The sequence below is a fragment of the Cupressus sempervirens genome, chromosome 2 (assembly GCF_028749045.1).
Source record: "Cupressus sempervirens isolate cs-2001-9-10 chromosome 2, ASM2874904v1, whole genome shotgun sequence".
NCBI classification, from domain to species: domain Eukaryota; kingdom Viridiplantae; phylum Streptophyta; class Pinopsida; order Cupressales; family Cupressaceae; genus Cupressus; species Cupressus sempervirens.
Genome location: NC_143119.1, coordinates 688,153,162 through 688,175,173, shown reverse-complemented (window position 1 = coordinate 688,175,173; position 22,012 = coordinate 688,153,162). Strand labels below are relative to the sequence as shown.

Below are 22,012 nucleotides of genomic sequence, written 5' to 3'. Positions count from 1 at the left end.
GCTTAATAGAAAAATAATGGTCACTGCACGTACAATTCTGCACATGTAATGTTTGGAGGGTTTTCAAGATGGAATTATAGACGAGTGAATTTATCTGCACTAGAGAGATGTTGTGCACACTATTTTTTACCTTCTTACTAGGGTAGGAGACAAAAGTGAACCATACAAAGATGTAGTTTGGAAAGGCATCATCTAGTGTCAAATATTTAAGGGTCTTTGGAAGTGAATGGGATATAAAAAATGTTGAATACAATCTTGGAAAGTTTGATACAAGATGCGGGATTTCTTTAGAGAGCTGATGTTACAATACAAGGTTGAGGAAGGTTGTGGGAAGTGAAAATGTTTGGGTAAATGAAGAATGGAGTTAGACTGTTCTTAAACCTGAAATTGAGTCTGAAGTTTTTATTACCTTTACAGGAGAAAAAAGTGCTCTGGATTAGATGAAGAAGATAAAGTTGCAAACAAAGACAAAGGCTAGACAAGAAGAGCCAAGACAACTGGACAAACAAACTATTGATTTCTATCCAAATTAGAACCAATGACTTTTGTAGAAGCAAGCAAATATGAAGTTGGATGAAAGCTATGAACGAAGAACTTGATCAAATAGAGAATAATTAGACATGGGAATTGTATCTGAACAAGGGAACAAAATGTAATTAAAACTAAGTTGGTGTTCAATAACAAGTTGAATGAAGGGGACAAGTCATTAGAAATAAGACAAGATTGATATGTAAATAGAATGAGAGCTATTAGAATGTGTTTTTTTTTGCCACCAATAAGAACTTCAAAGTACATCAGATAAATATTAATTTTGTTTTTTGAATGGAAAGTTGGAAGAGCAAGTCTACATTGAAGGACTAGCCAAATGGTTTCAAGTTATTAGATGATTTGGATATAGCACATGAACTCAAAAAAACCTCAATGGACTCAACCAAGCTCCTAGAGCTTGGCATGCAAGATTGAACATATATACTACAATAGAATTTCAAGAAAGGTATTGTAGATAAGATTATCTATTTCAAGGTTGAAGTTAAGTTACTAAGAGCAATTGTATATGCTGATATTATTTTAGAGGTGATGATGATATTTGTAAGAGGTTTGTTGAAGAAATGTAGAAGGATTGTGAAATTTCTACAATTGGTGTGTCAATATTTCTTGTGTTACTCCTACAATCAATCTTATTGCCTGTTAGAGTCAAAATGCCATGTGAAAGTGTGCACAGTAATTGAGTCACCATATTGCCCTTTCACAATTATACATGAGCTCAAGTACTAACTGAGTGATTCTTTTTATACTGAGCAAAAGTCATAACCAAGTCAGGCAAAGACAACATTGAGCAAGTTAGAGGTCACCTAGTAAAGATTATACCAGAGCGACATTATATAAGAACACCACATATTCTGAGTGAAACAAAGGCTACATCAAAGTTTGAATTGGCACAAATTCAGATGAGACAAGATCATACCAAGTTGGAGAAATGGTTTACATTGATCGAGGTAAAGATTTGAAATGATTTCTTGAAGAATGTGAATTGATTGTTGATTTTAAGACTGAATGGACCAATGAAAATAAAAGACAGAAGAGGAATGCGATGTTGATGGTTCTAGAGTGTTGATTATGATTAGAGAAGAATTTTGGAAAGTTTCGAAACCCTAATTAGGTTAGACAATGAAAGGGCAAAAAATACTATAAAAGGACATATTAAGATCAATATTAAGGTTGTTGTTGAGAAGATTGTGAAGTTGTTGCTGCTACTAAGAAAAATGTTTAAGTGAGAAAGGATATCAAAGGTCAAAGAAAAGTATAGAAGATATCAGATATTAGAGATCATAGATAGAGACAATATAAAGAGAAATTGTAAATCTATCACTAGAGGTGATAACTAGCCAACAAAAGAGGGATCTAATTAGGCAAAGTAAGTTGCTATTGTAAAGATCATTTGCTTCTACTTTTTAATCACTGTAGTAGTTTTTAAATCTTTGAAAAAGGTGGTCTTAATGGTCTATTATGTATATCTCTTAATTGAGTATGCACTTGAAAAGTGTTAAAAATCCTTGAGAAAGGTAGATTCTTGCAAGTCTTATTGTATAATCCTAATAGAGTAGGTCCATAGAAGTGACAAGATATTGTAGTCCCAACAAGGCATCCTCTTATTGTAGCAGTGATGGATCGGTGGGTACCATCCCCACCGCAGTTTTCCCTTTAAACAAGGGTTTTTGCGATATCAAATGATTGTGTTATGTGTTATGTTTTATGAGCTTACGAGTTTATAGTTGGTAAATGTTGAATTAGTCATGTTACTTTCATTTATATAGTATTGTGGTGAATGTTACATGATTACTGAGTTATAGACAGAAAGGGGAAAGTTCTAAATTTGCGTAAGGATAAAAGTTTTTGTGGATACTTATTCATCCCCTCCTCTCAGCAACCTATATCTCCTAATCATTACAACATCTCGGTCTTCAAGCTTTTTTTATTTCTCATACTAGATATGTTAAAGAGACATTGAAAAAGTTGGAATGGAGGATTCTAATCTATTTGTAACTGTCATGGTTGTTGATTGCCACTTAAGCAAAGATGATGAATCTTCGGGGGTTGATAAAAAAACATCTTGTTGCACCATGATAATGTGGTTAAAACAAATTCTTAAGGATATGAAGATAGTTTATGATGAAGCTATTTTGATGATGTGTGACACATAAGTGCTATCAACAATATTTTTGCTGATGCAATCATAGACTAAGCACGATAGTATCAAACATCACTTCTTGAGAGAAAGCTATTGAAAAAGAACTAAAATTGGATTATGTAATTGTAGGTCTAAAAAGTTCAGACCATTGATTTGGAAGCTATAGGATGATTTGGGCCCCATTTTAGTGATCTTGATTTTGGATGCGATTATGTTTGATTTTCTTGCTTTTCTTTTTCGTTTTTCCTTGAAATACTAAACACTTCTTAGATCCCATAATTTTTACCTTTCAATTAACCCTTTTAGAGGCAAGTTGACCCACCTTCAACCTATACTTGTATAAGTTGAACTGCCTTCGATCTATACTTCAGGGCTTTTATTTTGGTGGGTTCTGGGCTTGATGCAAATTATTTTCATTTTCTTGGCTAGTGAGGTTGGGCTTTGTGACTTTGGAGTTCAAAATCACTATAAAAGGAGGCATCTTCCCCTCATTTTCCCATCTCTTGCCAAACAATCATCCACTCTTAAGCATTCAAGAGCTTTTTGGTGATTTCTAGCAAGGATTTGGCTTTGACATTTGAAGGCTTCCATCCATCCAAGAATTCCAAGGACTTTCTCAACCCATTCCAAGGCTATTTTTTTATTGATTGTATGAATTCTTTTCCCATGATGGATTAGTAGAGGAATTCCCAATTGAGCAAGAAGACCACATTCCATTCTTCATTCCTCTTCTTCTCCATTCATTTTGTCAAGCATACGTACATCCATGATTTATTGTTTGGGCAAGTATTGATCTATTGCATTTTGTGAAGACATCCTACATCCTACATTTCAACATATTTTCAAGAAATTACACATCTTTGTGGATATAGTAGATCCTAGTCCATCCACAAGGGTTCGACAAGCAAGTTAACATTCACATTTATCTTGTTTTACATGCTTTTCTTATTTCATTTCAAAGTTCATTTTTATATGGGGGCTTGACCAAGGAAAGTCCCTTCCCCCAACAGTTTCCTCGTCTCTTATGTGTAGGTGCAGCTTCACAAAGTTTTTGATTAAAAAAGTGTGGCTCTTGAAGTGAAGTACCAGTTTGATGTAGTGCAAGGTAGGATAATCCCCAAAGGAGATGTCCAAACCCCCAACAAATAACCACATAGTGGAAACACAACAAGAAGCAACAATAATGCAAGATCTGATACCAAATGTCAACTCTTTATTCATAACATAACTGATTACATGCAATATGCCCGACTGTAAGGCCTTCCGAGTTAGGGCCAAATACAATAGTCATTACAATATCGGTTCTACAAGATCCAACAAGATCTAACTTACAATCCCAATCCCAGCTAGTCCAGTTCCACAATTGGATAAGAACACCAAGAAAAATTCACACTTGTACCCTGAGGTCCACAAAGCAATCCTTTGGTTCTCAAGCCACAACTACTAGCTCTTCAAAGTTCACATCTAGCCTTCATCCTATTCTCTAAGCTGGATGAAAAATAATGCCTAAAGACTCCATAAAACCCTCTACTTATACTCAACTAAGCCACAAGTCGGCCCAGTTCATTACAAATTAAATTAAATCCTTTACATTAAATATACATTGAGCCACAAGTCAACTACAACACAAATTAAATACCCCTACATAAATTAAATGCCAAGGTTGGCTCATAGACAACTCAACACCAACAGGAAAAAAGACCAAGCCAAGTGCTAGAGAAAACCAAGCCGAACATCAACCAAACGATAAGTAATGTTGAGCTCCTAGATCATGTCGAGCACCATAGTGCCTATCGAGCTCCACAGAGTATGCCAAGCTCCTAGTGTTTTTTCTGAGCTCCATAGAGTATATTGAGCTCCTAGTGTGAGCTCCCACGACGACCGAGCCTCCTTTAATGATCTCCTTAGCCACAACTACACCCTTCAACGACTGAGCACCACAACACTTAGCCAAAATACTTCCAACCATGCAGGATTGGCCTAGGATGCTCCTACATCAGACACCCTAGGTTCGAAAAAATGTTCTCAGTAGCTGGAAGATCATCTTTTGGGATTCAAGACATAAATCCCAAACTAGTTCTTCACATACATATCCTCCAAGTCTTCAACTTGTACATTCTTTCCCTTCTTGTTGTTCTTCTTCATGTCTGTCCTCAGTGTGCTACAGGTCTGCTTTCCATACTGAAATCTACCCACTCAATTCAGCTACCAATACTTGGGCTCCTACTGAGCTCTTCATTCTATAAAGGAATTAGGGAATACTTCTTGCCCCCTTCAACAATAAACACATTCTTTACACAATCATGCACAATCCTACAATCATACTGCCAAAGTCTACCAATCAACACATGACAATTGTTCATGTCCACAATGTCACACAACACTTGATCCTTATACTGCCCAATCTGGAAATCAACAAGGCATCTCTCCCTTACTTTGAAAGCATGCTCCTCTTGCAACCAACCAAATCCTATAAGGATAAGGGTGTCTCACTCTCTTCAAACCAAGTTTCTGAACCATCTCCTTAGCAATAAGGTTATTAGTAATACAACCATCCACAATCACCTTGTAGACTTTACCACCAGACTTACAATAAGTCCTGAACAAACTCGTCCTCTAACAAGATTCTAGTGTCCTCTAACCAACCAATACTCGCCGAATTTGCAAAACTCTCTCCTTGCTTAGGTTAACTAGTATTGTATTGCAACCTCATTCAAAACAACTTTCCTACCATGAGGACATTCAAAAGATCTATGCCCTTCTTCACTACATCTAAAAAAATTACCACTAAATCCACCTCCACCTGTCCTTCTCTTATGATCAAAAGGTTTTGGTTCACCTTCAGCACTTAGTTTAGCCTTTGTTGAGTTATCTTGCTTCTCCTTCCCTATAACATTACGTTGACTTTTCCTCTTCAACTTATCTTCTACCTTCAGAGTATATTGATAAGCATCCTCAACTGAAGAAATATTCAACATACCAATCACATCTTGAATATTGAATCTCAAACCATTAATGTACCGATCTATGTTTTCCTTTGACAATTCCCTATGCCCAAACCGAATAGTCAACTTGTAGAACTCTTCAGTATAATCTTTCGTAGTCATATCTTTTTGCTTCAAATTTTGCAACCTCTTAAACAACACAAGTTCATAATTAGCAGGAATAAACTCAACCTTCAATTTAGTCACCATCAATCTCGATCTAGTGATATTCATTTCACCTTCTTCTTCTCTATCTCTTTGCAGTTCTTTCCACCAAAGAGAAACATGTTCTTTCAACTTAGTTTGTGCCAACCTACTTTGAGTGGATCCTTAATATCATCAAGCTCAAAGTAGTCTTCCAATTTACCAATCCAATTAATCAGGTCTTTAGGAGTCAAAGTACCTGAAAAATTAGAAACCTCCATCTTATGCTTTAGCTTCAAGTGAGATCTAGATCTGGCAAACTGAGCAGCCCTAGTTCTAATAGGTCTCTCCACATAAGCAGTTCTATCCTCACCACTAGATCCAACAGTGCCAAAGTCTTCAGCACAGTACCCACATGCCTAGGTACACCACCTAAAGTACTCACAAATTCAACAATCATGTCACTCTTCATCAAAGCAATCTCAAATTTGAATTCTGAAGTTTGGATTGTCTTCCCCCCTTCCAGTTTTCTCTGGATGCTCCAACCCACCTTCTTCCACCTCAACAAGAGTTGAATGAGCATGTTAGACTTGACATTTATGGACAGTGTGTTATCACAACCTAGAGGAATCCCCCAGGTGGGCTTTGTCTATGCATGGCCTTCTATGATGAGCACTTTCTTGATATCCTGGATGAGATCATCTTACATCCTTGGTACCTCACTAGTCGTTGGACTCATGCTCTTCGCATCTCCTTGGGATCTTTTAGGGTGGGATCTCACCGGCTATGTATTAAGATTGATCACCAGATTGGTAGGGAGGATAGGATCTGTCGGCTTTGTCACCTCGAGCAGGTCGAGACTGAGTCTCACTTTATTTTTCGCTGTCCCATTTAATATGAGATCTGAGGGATATTCTACTGCTTGTTCAAAGAGTGTCAGTATCTTCGCTCATTCTTCAAATATATTGACTAGTACTGTCTTGCACTCTACCTTCAGGAGACCATGCGGCTTCGCGAACACACTATACAGATCCAGCTTTGCTCTACATCGACTCCTACCTAGCTCATCACCTCTTTCTTCAGTCCTACAGTTCTTGCCCGAGGATCAAAGTGGCTTCTTTGCACTATCTTGGCTCACACCAGATCTGTGAGACCCACATAGATTACACTTGGCAACATCCCTCTAGTAGACCTCTGAGGCGACCTTCCAGAGTACTTGATTGCCTTAATGTCCATCTTTCCATTCTGGACTACTCGCCTATGAGGAGTTTTTAGTGGTTGTTATTTCTTTTTCTTGGTTCTTTTGTTGTTTTGCTTTCGTGTTATTTCTGCGGACACCATTTGGTGCTCCCCCTACTAGTGTTTGCTCTTTGTATTGTTTCCAGTCCCTTAGACCCTTGTTGGTCTCTTTTGGAGATTAATGAATTTATCTTATCTTATCTAATCTTCTTTGAGATCATTTCCTCCACAGCATCACTAAGATCATCAATTGCCCTAGGGTGCAATCTTCTTGGAGGCATCTTCCAAATTTTTTTGCAAACCCAAAGCAATAGATCCACCAATCTAGAAGATCAATTAGCTCCACAAGATCAACATTCTCCAACCCAAGGTCCTGGTGCAAACTGCCACAACTTTGATGATCTATGTACACACTTAGGAAAACCTTTGCTCTGATACCACCTGATGCAATGCAAGGAAAGAGAATCCCCAAAGGAGATGTCCAAACCTCGAGCAAATAATCACACAACAACAAGCAACAATAATGCAAGATCTGATACCAAATCTCAACTCTTTATTTATAACATAATTGATTACATGCAATATGCCTGACTGTAAGTCCTTCTGGGTTAGGGCCAAATACAAAAACAATTACGATAATAGTTCTAGAAGATCCAACAAGATCCAACTTACAATCCCAATCCTAGCTAGTCTAGATCCACAACTGGATAAGAACACCAAGAAGAATTCACACTTGTACCCTTAGGTCCACCAAACAATCCTCTAGTTCTCAAGTTGCAGCTACTAGCTCTTCAAAGTTCACATCTAGCCTTCATCCTCTTCTCCAAGATGGATGAAAAATAATACCTAAAGACTCCACAAAACCCCCTACTTATACCCAACTAAGCCATTAGTCGACCCAGTTCATTACAAATTAAATTAAATCCCTTACATTAAATATATGTTGAGCCAAAGTCGGCTACAACACAAATTATATATCCCTACATAAATTAAATGCCAAGGTTGGCTCACAGACAACTCGACACCAACAGGAACTAAGACCAATCCGAGTGCTAGAGAAAACCAAGTCGAGCATCAACCAAACTATAAGCAATGCCAAGCTCTAGATCATGTCGAGCACCATAATGCCTCTTGAGCTCCTAGTGCCTGTCGAGCTCCATAGAGTATGTCGAGCTCCTAGTGTCTACTGAGCTCCATAGAGTATACTGAGATCCCAGTGAAGCTCCAATGATGACCAAGCCTCCACCAATGACCGAGCTCCTCAACCACAACTATACCCTCCAGCGAACGAGCACCACAACACTTAGCCAAAATACCTCCAACCATGTAGGATTGCAAGCAAGCCTAGGATGCTCCTGCATCACAGTCATAATGTCAAGACCTTTAGATTCAACCTGTTGAGTATAGGTTGGATGACCTTCAACCTATACTAGTATAGGTTGAATTGACCTTGACTCGTTCCTACAACACTCATATTTTGATGGGAGGAAGTATTAGCATTTTTGATCAGTTTCTAGTTTCAATGCAACTTGATAGAGTTTCTACAAATTTGAAGTTGGTTCCTTTACTATTTCTCAAACTTAGTACGTCTTCATCCTCTTTCTTGAATAACATTTACTTTGGTACAGTAGATCTCATATCTTGTTGTCTATTATTATACGAGTGTTTGCTTTCATTTACTTGCATATACATCACACTTCCTTTTGTCTATATATTTCTTTTTATTAAACATAAAGGACCCTAGAGGCAATATCCCTTTTATGCTTAGATCTTGTATGGATCACATTTAGGGTCCCCTTTCCAATGCATAGCCACGAAGTGGGAGTCAACCATTGATAACCATTTTACACCATACACTTTGGTGAACCTGACACTTTCATGTTTTATACCTTTTACTTGGGCAGTTAGATCTACTTTATGTGTCTACCTTTGATCTTAGAGTTGGATTTCATTTGCATGCTTCTTAATTTGGTAGTTAGATCCTCTTTGCACTTTGATCCTTACTCCTTCAAATTTAGATCTACTATATTTCTACTTTTTTGGTTACATTGTATGCATTTAGATATAATCTTTGTTACATTGTTAGTTTATTTCGAATTGCATTGCATCTTCCTTTGTTTCAATTCATTTATATATGAGCTTTATCATTTTGAGTCCAACCTATAGTATTTTGGTTAGAAGTCGTGGACTCATGGGTTCTTTTGAACTTGAACCTCCTTTCTTTGCTAGGATTCTTTTGATGCAACCAACATACATCCTCATGATTCTATTCTTCTCATTGAGAGTAACTCTTCTCATTCTTCTCATGATTAAGATGAAGCATTCAAAGTTCCTCCTTCCCAAGTCTAAAAGCTTACTTATGCATTTTAAAAATTCGACCATTGCCTAGCTCAAGAGAATCATAATCCTAAAGCTATTTCCACTAAATAAGGCTTAAAGAGACTCGCTCATAATGTTGAACATGGTCTTTACCTCTTGCATAGCATTTTCCATTTTATTGATTCTAAAGTCAAATCCATCTTGGAATGTGCCCATGAATTACAATATGAATCACCTTCCACAAGGGTTGAAACTTTTCTATCTCTACTTCTACTCTTAGTATCTATACTTATGTTCCACTTCTCATCACAACTTCAATTGAAGTTTCCAATCCTATACATTTGAGTCCTCTTAATCCTATTCTTCCTTCTCTCCTATGCATGTTCCTTTTGTTTCAATGCCTTCATATATGACTTCTTACCATTTTGTTCCTTTCCCATATTCCACCCTTTCTTCCATTTCCAACAAAATTCCTAACATTTTCAATGTTTATCCTCTCATCATTTCTTCTACTGACTCTACTATTAATAGCTTAGCTCAAACCGTGTCTTTTTTGCAGCAAATTGCTTCCTTGACTCAATCCAAGTTCAACATGTCTACTCATGATATAGCTAGTCCCCTATCCATGGAATTTGGACCATTATCCCACAAAGTATTGATATTCCTCATCTTCAAACTTATAATGGTAAAGGTGATCTTGTGACTCATGTCAAAACTTTCCAAAACTTGTGTACTGATTTCTCTCACAATTGTAGATTCATGACAAAGTTGTTCATCATGACCTTTTGAGATTTGTTTGCCTCCTTATTCCATTGATTCCTTCCACAAGATTTCTATTACTTTTATTCAACAATTTCAAAACAATATTGGTCTTTAAGTTTCATTGACTCATTTGATGCCATATAAACGTGCGAGGTTAAATAAAAAGTCAGTAACTTCATTGGTAGATGTAAGCATGCACAATTGTGACTTTATTCTCTTTCTTTTTACAATTGTGTGCAATGCTTCATCATTATTGTTAATGTTGTGTGTGTGGGGGGATGGGGAAGGGGGGGAGGGGGGTGTGGTTAAACAATAAATTATTATGTTAATTGAAATGAATAGACATATCCCTTGAAGAGACATGTCTCTTCATATCTCATCCTCAATATAAAGAGAGAGATTTCTACCCTTGAAACATATCAATACATTTGGTAGTGCTTAGTACATTTGCAACAATCCTCCAAAACCAACGTGGTATTAGAGCCAGGATGCAAATGAATAAAAAAGGAAAACACACCAAATGAGAACATGCATCAAATTGTGTTTTAAATATACAGACCTCATGCTTTTAAGGTTATAATCCCAGTTCAATTGAGAATTTCGAACATGAGGATTCACAAATTATCATAGGAATTTATGTATTTTGAGATACAAAGAGAGGGAACAAAACCCTGGACAGAAAGATAGATGATTTTGGAGGATGGGAGGATGTGGATTTGGACAAGTTTGACCTTGCAAAGACATTGCATGCCTCATAGTGCCCCCCGTACAATTAGAGCAACAAACAACCCGTTTCTTAGCACTCAATGCTTCTGAAGAAGATACATGACATTTTAGGGCACCTCATAGTTTCCTTGGCCTAGTTGGAGCCCTTTTGAGAACTTTTCATTCAAAGGACGACATTATCTCTATCAATGAGCAGCTCAAACCTTAACCTTCCAATTTCAAATTGACTTCTCTTTTGAACAAGGTTCGTGGCTTTGTGCAATGCATTACTTGCATAGGGAAAATCCTAGTCTTGGTGCTATTAATGCTATCCAATAAGATAGTAGCAACTTTGACAATCACTCTTGCATCAATGTGAGACTTAGAAATAGTGGAAGCATTGATAGCTCGATGCTAGTGTCAAAGGCTTTCAAAAGTCTAAGAAAGACCGCGAGAGGTTTCAATAATGAAGACCATAATTTTCTATGCTCCCCTCATGCTCTCTAAGCCGAGGTGACTTATGGTTAACAATTTCCCTAATTTGAAAGATAATGTTTATTTAAATCTCAAACTTGAAGAGACATACACATACAATAAACAATAAAAGAGGGAGGATTAGATCTCCATCCAAACCACTGAATAAGGTTTATGGGATTAAATAACAAGAGGCATTACTTGTCCAAAATTTACTCCTACAAGGAAATTTTTTTTATGTGACGGATTGGGGTCAAACAAGTATTGAGATATTTTTTATTAAATTACCTTATCTTATGCAAGAAGGAAAACACATAGGAAACAAGAGCTCTTTGCAAGCTTGAGTCCCTGCCTTTTGGGATCATCAACTACCATATCTAGTACAATGTGTTTTTAGAACATAAATCATCTTAAATCTAGTAGCGGAAGATTGCAAGATGACAGTAACATAACATGAATTTAGCACAATTGTTACAACTGATGGGGGCATATCTTTCTTCTTTTGTCGCTTTAAAGTGCAATTTGTATAAGCAACTATCTTTAACTGTGGATCATTTGCTATTGGAACCATTGGTATGATGTAATGGCTGAACAATTTTCTTTATAAATATTATATACTTTTTTGAATTACAGGTATAGCCGAGTTCAATGTTTTAGATGCAAATTCACATACTAAATCAATATGACATGGAAATAGTTAGTTTTTTTCAAACTAAAAAATGTTAAGTTATCAAGTTATGAAATTCTAAAACAAATTGAATATTTTGTATCGAAGTGATTCATAATGACATTATGGTTAAATATGTTTACCATCTTTTATTATAATTTAATATGTTTATTTTTTTTATGACTTAAATAATCATAAACTTACATTAAAAAATTAAAATGAATTGTATATTGAATTCATTATTATAAAAAAATTAAATAATACTACTCAGTTGATTCATTATTAAAAAAAAAAAAAAAATCAAATAAAATGAACTTGAAAATTTAGTTTAACAAGAAAACAAAAATTAAACAAAAATTGAATTAATGCTAATTATTAAGAAAAAAATTTATAATTAAAATTTCTACTTTCTTTAATTGACATAAGTTAAATTTAGAAATCAATCATACAATATGGATGTTGCCATTAAAAGTACAATATGCAAGAGTTCAATGAAAAGGGCTTCTATAATTCCAAAACTAATTCAATTTTTTGTATGAAGTGAATCAATAGTACTAGCCTACTAAATACCTTTTTTATGTTAATGTTTCTTTAGCATATTGTTAAGATTTTACCATATAAATCAACATCTCTTGTATTATTCTCTATTTCATTGTATTCTCTATATTAATTGTATTCTTTAGATTGCGAGTTACAAAAATTTGTATATTTATGCATGCACTTTCATAATATAAATTACTACAATTCAAATATGAATATAAGAACATAAATTGAAAAATTGCTCTACAAAACCATCAAAGCTTGAAAACAATTGAAGACGTACATATTTAATGGAAGACATACAGAAATATGACATACACATACAAATCCTCTCAATTTATATATATTTAAACTCAAACATTAGTTCCTTTCCCTAAGACAAGTATTTAATAAAAGTAAGTGGCAGTGTTGGTGAAAAGTGACTGTGTAAATTGGGCGGTTAGTATTATTGGGTGAAGTGAGCTTTTTCAATCAAACTTTTTTTTGTTATTAAAATTTTTAAAAAATAAAAGCTTCGTGATTTAAGGAAATGCCCACGTGGTGTGAAGGTATGAATGTTGACATCGATAGTTCTAGCTTTTGAATTATGGAATTTGATACCTTAGTCCTCTTGCAAATGTCATGAGCATTTGTTTCACTCTTATCTCTGTTAGACACATTTAATTCATCTGCACTACAGTTGTATGTTTGATAGTTTTTTTCATTCTTAGTTTAAATTAAAAATACTTAAAATCCCTAGGAAATTTGTATTGACCAATGAAAATTGTGGAATTAGTATATAATATGTAGATTTTTAAAATATTGTCTCTCAAACTTTAGAATATGATTTATGTTTGGTACAAAAAAATAAATTGGGGGGGGGGGGCGGGGGTAAAAGAAAACATTAGTTCCTTGCCTTTTAAAAGGCAGGGACTAATAAAGCAAGGACATTGGTCTTTGTTTAAATACCATGATATTTTATATAGGGTGAAGGCTAATGAACGAAAATCGATAAGGATAACTCGAATGTGATAAACTTGGCTGTAATTTATGTGTAAACTAGGACATTAGGGAAGAGGAGAAAGTTTGTTCATCACATAAATAGGGAACTTGCATAAAAAAATGAACTAGACCATTATACCAAGGCCCACATCCTCATCGGGACATGGAATGCCAATAGTTTATAGTCAAATCAATATGACTGTATTCAAACTACAAAGGTAGTAGAAGTATTGGGTAGCAATCCGAAAGGTAAGTATAATATATTATTGTTTTGTATGCAAATGGAAATAGTATGAATATATGAATATTAAATTGATATTATAACTACATTATATATAAGAGTATATTATTATTCAAGAATAATAATCGGATGAATGTTTATAATTTAGTATTATATGTTTATTAAATGAGTCTACATAAATAATGGATCAAGTTCCATAGTGCTAGTGTAGGGACTACACTCATTTCTATATGAATGACCATGTGCCAGGTTAAAGTTGGAATCAAAATTAATATCATAAATGAAGAGTTATGTTATACTTATTTATGTTGTTATTAGTAATAGAAATGCATTAAATTAGTAAACATCATAACTAATGTTAACATTCTTATATGCCCTATAAAAATTATTTGCCTTGATCTTTTCCAAGAATGTTCTTGTAGGAAAATGAGGATTAATAAGATTTAGAGGGAGTCTCACACTTCTTTAAAGGTAAAGGATCTCGGAAGATTGATGTTTAGAGGGAGTATGACACATCCATTTGAAGGAGCGGATAGAGGATATGTTTCAGTTGATATTTGAAGATTTTGATCATATCAGAATCAGAGGGAGTTTTTGACTTCATGTAAATCTTTTGTATCATATGTGTGATTGCATGATTTAATGGTCCTACCCCTCGTGTACATCACGAGGAAGTGATGACTTCCAAATGATTATCACTTGTATTTGCAAAAGTTTTTGAAAGGTGACATTCTTACAATAACTCAAGTCATGATATACATTTTATGTAAATGTTGAAGCAGATCATGATGAACTATATCTTGTAAATCAACAAGTGTTAGATGTCATTCACTTGATGGTCTATGAGTTGTTTGTATAGATATATAATAGGTATTTTGTGAATATCATGTATTGATATTCTGCAAGTCATTACATTATTGAGTACTTGGTGAATATCATATTTTGATATTCTGGAGGCCAATACTCATCATATCAAACCTTATTGATTACTTGGTGAATATCATATGTTGATAGAGGCCAATAGACATGATATCAAATGTGATATCAAACCTTATTGAGTACAATGGTGACTATCATGTGTTGATATTCTGCATGCCGTTACTCAGAATACTTGATCAATATCATATGTTGATATTGCAGAGGTTAGTACTCATGATATCAAAGCTTATTGAGTACTTGGTGAATATCATATGTTGATATTCTAGAGGCCAATACTCATGATGTCAAATGTGTTATCAAACCTTATTGAATACTTGGTAAATATCACATGTTGATATTTCGTAGACCAATACTCAGAATGTTTGGTGAATATCATATGTTGATATTCTCGAGGCCAATATTCATGATATCAAAATGGTGGATATATTCTGATCAAAGATATCCTTGAAACATTTCCATTTTGAATATTACCAATGATGTAATATCTATGTCTATCCTTCCTAGCCAAGTGGGAGTATTAATGTTTGGTAGCTTCAGTTGGATAAACTCATAAGACTAAATTGAAGTGTGTGTGTGTGTATGTCCCTTGAAGGGACAAGTCTCTTCTATCTCACCCTCAATATAAAGAGAGAGAGAGAGAGAGATCGTTCCCCTTGGAACACATATACTAATACATCTGGCAGTACTTAATACATTTGCAACAATTCTCAAAAACCAACAATTATCAACTTCAATTGAGTCAATTTGAGAGCAACACTCCAATGGATCCCATTTTTATTGATAAGAGAGATGTCACATCCAATTTTAACAAGTTTAATAAACCTAATAACTACATCAAAATCAACAAATCATCTAACATTTTAAATAAGATAAGATAAGATAAGATAAATTTATTAATGTCCAACAAGAGACCAATGAGGGTCTAAGGGACTGGAAATAGTACAAAGGGGCAAATGCCAGTAGAGGGAGCACCGAATGGTGTCCGCAGAAAGAATGTGAAAGCAAAACAACAAAATAACCAAGAAAAGAGAATAACAACAACTAAGAACTCCTCACAAGCGAGAAGTAGTCCATAATGGAAAGGTGGAAATTAGGGCAATTAGGTACTCTAGAAGGTCGCCTTTGAGGTCTACTAGAGGGACGTTGCTGAGTGTAATCTCCGCGGGGTCTCATAGATTTGGTGTGAACTGAGATAGTGGAGAGAGGCTACTTTGATCCTTGGGCTGGAACTGTAGGACTGAAGAAAGATGTGATAAGTTATGTAGGGTTCGATGTCAAGCAAAGTTGGAGCTGTATAGTGTGCTCACGAAGCTACATGGTCTCTTGAAGATAGAGTGCAAGATAATGCTGGTCAATATATCTGAAGAATGAAGGAAGGGATCTACACTCTCTGAACAAATAGTAGAATCTCCCTCAGACCTCATAATAAATGGGACAACAAACAATAAAGTGAGACTTGGTCTCGACGTCCCCGATGTGACAAAGTTGATAGATCTTGCTCTCCCTACCAATTTGGTGATCAATCTGAATACATAGCCGGTGAGAACCCAAGATCCCAAGGAGATGCGAAGAGCGTGAGTTCGACGATGGGTGAGGTACCAGGGACGTAAGATGATCCTATCCTGGATCTTAAGAAAGTGCTTAGCATAGAAAGCCATGCGCAGACGGAGCCCACCTAGGGGATTCCTCCAGGTCGTGATAACATACTGTCTGTAGATGTCAAGTCTAACATGCTCATTAAACTACCATTGAGGTGGAAGAAGATGAGCTAGAGCATCTAGAGAAAACTGGAAGGGGGGAAGACAATCCAAACTAATACCAATTGAGCCCAAGAGAGTAGAGACCTGGGTGTACCAACAATGAAACTTGTGACTAGAGTCTGAACTCGCCACCTCCATAGAGGAATAATAAGCCAAGTAGGAATATCTATGATGATCATCGAAGGAATCAGTGAAGCTCCAGAGTCGGTGAAGTAGCCAAACTAAATCAAAGATGGTCCCCAATTTGAAAGGGTGAGCACCAAACTCAGCCATAATGATGCTGTGTGGTGTGAACCAGTAACATCTAATAATGCGCTGAAAGAAAAGAGTTTGGACTCTCTCAACAGAGGCCCAGTCAGACTCCAAGAGAGAGGGGCCCCAAATAGTAGAACCATAGAGGACAGTCAGCTTGACCAGGGAGTCAAGAAGAGGCATCTTAGTAGTGGTGTCCTGGAAGTGGTGTCAAAAGAACTATCACTCAAGAATAGCAAGGGAACCAAGCCCCTTGTTGACTCTAGGCTGCATGGCTGGTCTTAGGCTAAATCGAGGTCTAGAAAGCTTAACCCCCAAGTAAGTATATGAAGATGCAATCTCAATCTTGGTACCCTGGAAGTAAAAATGGAGATGAGATGTCCTTAAACAATTGAAGACCATAACCCAAGTCTTGCCTAGATTTATAACTAGCTTACATGAGTCATAGAAAGAGGCCAAGCCATCAAGGAGCCACTAAAGACCATCGAGAGAAGATGCTAGGAGAATCACATCATCAACAAATAGGAGAATAGAGATCAATCCCTAATGTAAATAACAACCATCGCCAGGGAGTGAACAATCATGGAGAAAAGCCTCAAGCTCGTCCATGTAGATGCCAAAGAGAGTGGGGGAGAGAGTAACTATAAGTGCCATAAACATCTAAAAGTGTGACTCATTTGTCCTCTATTGTTAGATTTTCTCATTCTTTTACTCCACTTTTCGAGTCTTTGCATAATGAGACGTTGAAGGCAATGAATGCAAGCATGATTAAACTTCCTCTTATAAAACTAATTGACCCGACCAAAACTTTGTCTCGATTCTTTGATCCCAAAGATTTTTGTCAATTCCATCATCAACCTCGTCATGATACCGCAAGATGTCTTTCCTTAAAAAGTGTGGTGCAAAATCTTATTAATACTAATGCTATATCTATTAGTGTTGATATTAATGATGGAAACAAATAAGTTGCATGTTCTAATCAGAATTTGCAAATGTACACTAATCCTCTGTCATCTCATTCAACCAATACTATTGATCAACCTTCTTCTCCCATAGACATTGATTATGATAAGAAAATTAAAGAAGCTAATTGTATTTGTCAATCAAGTTGATCCTGCTAAACCTAAACAACAACCTCAATCTAAATCTAATTTTGTATTGTAGACACCTAAATCCGATTACAATATTTAAGTAATCCTATTTAGTCATCCCCTAAGGCATTATTGATTAAGTATTTAACATTTAATTAATTAAATGTCATCCCCGAGTTAATCAATTCATTTTATTGAATATAGTCCAATTGATAAATTTAAATGACAATGAAAAGTCTAACTATCAATTAAATCCCTATTCTACTATTAAATAAAATAAATGAATAATATCTATTAAAATTTATCCCAAATTACCCTTTGATTAAATAATTCTTCTTAAATCAAATCCTCAACCCCTAGCTAACCCTTAATCCAAGCCTAATCCTCACCCTAATCATTTTCACAACTTTAAGTATAGATTAAGAATTCCTAACCCACACCAAAGTCAAAACTCCCATCCCATCTCTTGCACCTCTCTAACACTCCCACCGACATGCATTAAATTCTCTTACAAAGACTTAATGGCTTCTTACACATCTCTTACACCCCCATACATTCCTCTTACACACTCCAACCCCCTAATAACTCCCTTGTCCCCCCACTTTCCCTCTATTTTGCTCATCCTCTCACATCCTCTCTCCTCGCGACACTTGTTACAAATCTATGAATTTGAGAAAGCACAATCCATGTGCTTCCCTCTCCTTGCATCCTAGCCCTCCCTTATCCCTCCTCGATCTTTGCATCTTGACCCATATTCACCTCCCTTCACCTATAAATGAACCCTCTCCATTCACTCTCCATATCCACTTTTTATGCTAATGTTGTAATGCTCTTGTGAAGAACAAAGTCATTTAATACACCCTTACCATGCTCAAATTCACTCCCATCTCACACTTCCATCTCCCATCCATTAAAGGCTTGAGGCACACTTGAGCACACATCTCCATCACTTGGACAAATCCTCTTCAACTTGGAGCTACTTGGAGGAGTGGGGTTTGCATTCCTTTTAATTATTTTTGGTTTCATGGTGAAGGTCTTCTCATAGGTGTTAACCTTGTGTTTTGTTGAACGCTTTGTCTAACCTTGGTATTCCATTGGAAATAATAATCAAAGGTGATACATTTTGGCACGTCCGGTGGGAGCCCGCAAATGGGTCATTCATTCATCTATTTTAATGTATTTTTCTTGCAAAATTACAATCTAATGTTTGTTCTTGTTTGAGTGGGTTGCAAGTTGGTTTTGTTGCTTGTGCAGGTTAGGAAACACATTTGGAGGAAGAATCACACTTTAGCAACTTTAAAATTTTCTAAAAAACCTCTTAATGACACGAATAGATTTTGTTTGGGCCATTTCAGTGCATCTACCATTTTCTGTAATGCATCCGTGACCTCTTTTAGCACATGATAAACCTCTATAACGCCCAGTGAAAAATAACATAGTGCATTTACCCATTCTAATAGTGCATTTAAATAATATTTTAGTGCATTTGAAAACCGTCTTTGCGCATTTGTGCAATTCTGTAGCACATTTACATAATCCTGTAGCACATTTACATCATTCTATAGCACATTTGTTAAATTTTGTAGCGCATTTGAAATCACAGCTAGTTTTTACTTTCTACCTGCATAGAGGATCTAAACATATTGTAACACATTTACAAATTCCTATAGTGCATCTGCATTTTGTTTTAATGCATTTGCACAACCATTTAGCACTTTTATTGTCTTTTAGCGCATTTGCATAATTCTATGACCCATTTAAAGGAAGAATTGTATAGTGCCTGGTGAAGTGTTCTATAGCACTTTTGCATACTGTTTTAGTGCTTTTGCATTATTTTAAAACACATTTGATGTTTTCTATAGCACATTTACTTAACTGCAAAATTTAAAGGGTTTGACTGTGGATTTCATCTTTTGTGCAGGTGAGGGAGCCTAGGAAAGTGTTATTTTACCTAACTGTTGCTTGCAAGTTATGGTTTGTAATCAATTTTTTGGAATTAACTTGCATGCTAATCATGCCTTAATCAAACTTTGGATTTGGGCTTATTAAATTGTCAAACAAGTCTTGACTACAAAAGGATAAAAATGAACAAACTCATCACATTTCAATTTGGTGCTAAAATTGATCAAATGCAAACTTCATTTTGAATGCTTAATAGATTGACAGTATTTTCATTGGAATGAATGCATAAAAATCAAACACACTCTCAAATGCAATAAGGATCAAAGAACAATGCTATGAATCACATTTCAATTTGGACATAAAAACAATTTCATCAAATCTTGAATGCTTATGAGGTAAAGAACATTGCAAATCAAAACACTTCAATTTTTGGGGCTTAAAAAGAAATCACAAAATATTGAATGCTCTAAGGAAAATCACTCTTATTCCCACCCCTTTTCAAAAGCTTTTACACATAATTGATTAAGTTGACTTGATTTCTTATGTTGACGTATGTAGTTTAGTTCGAAAGAACAATATATGCTTAATCACGAGTGTCTTCAATCATAGATAAAAAATCTAAAAGCTTCAAGTTTGAAATGAAACTAAGTGTTAAATTAAAGTTAAAATAAGGAAATCAAATGCAATGAGCTCTACTAGGGTTTGTAAGGCTTTTCTTTGAATCCTCTCGTTCTTGCCATCTGTAATACTGCATTAATTGTGGGAATAGTTTTAGGTTATTACAGCCTCGACCTTCTCTGGTCTAGTAGTTGATGTTGTTGTTGGCGAGAATGGCTCCGTTGAACAAACGCCCGTGCAAATTTGTCCCCAAGGTGTTCCATGAGGTAATTCCTCTCCTGATACTATCCTTAATGTGAAAGATTTTGACAATGCATGTGCATGGCTTAATAAACAAACCTTGATAGGCTATTTTGTTGGTCGCACTCCATCGGAAAGTATGCTTAAAGAATGGGTTTCCAAGGTTTAGACATTGCAGGGTGTCCGCCTTGAAGGTGTTCAAAGCCCCACTAAGGAATTTTTCATTTTCATTTTGGTAACCCTATCCAAGCTGAACATGTGTTCACTCATGGTCCTTGGTCTGTTAGATCATCCTTATTAGTCTTTCAACGATGGTCTTGAGACTTTGCGGTCTCTAATGACCGTAATCTTAAGGTCCCAAATTGGGTAGAGTTTCTTGGTCTTCCCATTCCATGTTGGTCTCTCTTACAACGTATTGTGCAAATTGTCAACAAGGTGATATGCCTTAAGCTTGACAAATTTTATAATGTTCGGCCCCAATGTAGGGTTTGTGTTGAGGTTGACCTTTCCAAGGACCTCAAGGAAACTATGGAGATTTAGATTGGTGGCACCATCTTTACCCATAAGGTTCTTTACCTCAATCTTTTGAACACCTACTATTGATGCCAGTCTATGGGTCACAAGATTAGGGATCGTCCCTTGTTGGAGTGTAACCATCAGCCGACCTTGGAAGATAAGCCGATGCCGACTACTAAAAAATATGAATGGACCATTGTTGTAAAAAAGGGTAGAGGCAATGTTTCTACTAAGGCAAGGTCCTCGTCCCAAGATACAGGATGACCTAGCTCATGTTTGGTGTCATCGCTTCCTCAACTCCCTTGCTCATGCCTGCACCTCCTTCAAACACTGGCTCTCAGGGGATGGCAGGTATTATGGATATAGATCCTTGACCCACTTGGGATTGAGCGTTGCAAGAAACCTCCATGATCTCTACCCAGTCTCTTCATTGTTCCTAGAACCCAAAAGGCCGAGAAACGCTCTTTGACAGTGGGGAGAAAAGGAGGATCATCTCCCTAGGAGATCCCTCATTTGATGCTTCCACATTCTTGCATAACATTTTTTCTTCTCTTGGAGATGAGGATGGTATGCAAGCTGGTTTATGATGAATTTTCTCTTATGGAATATGTGGTGGCTAATAGACCTCCCTAGAAATTTTTTTATTCATGATACCAGGTGTAGGCTTGGTACTCCTGATGTTCTTTGCCTTCAAGCAGTCGAAGTTGCTGGGTTTCTTCTCAATTTAGCCTGTTGTGTTATATGGCTAGATAGTGCCATTTTTTCTTCCCAACATGAGATTTGTAGAGGTGGTGTTGTTACTCTTCTCTCACCTTGTTTACTTTCTTCTATTATTTCATACAAATTTGATCCCATGTAGAGAATTCTGTGGATTTTGTTGTTTGTTCAAAGTCATTCTTTTGGTATTGCTAATGTTTATGCTCCCAATGATGTTGTGGATCATTTTTTT

The 22,012-nt window shown here is 36.0% G+C and overlaps 1 protein-coding gene across 1 annotated transcript in view; it reads left to right on the top strand.

Annotated features, from left to right (window-relative positions):
* The window catches only part of LOC149575257 (uncharacterized), a 36,180-nt gene extending 16,285 nt beyond the window's left edge, over positions 1–19,895 (top strand). The window contains exon 10 of the transcript XR_016360143.1: positions 19,709–19,895. The gene's annotated coding sequence lies outside the window, so the exon portion shown is untranslated. The remainder of the gene's footprint in view (positions 1–19,708) is intronic.
* The last annotated feature ends 2,117 nt before the right edge of the window (positions 19,896–22,012 follow it).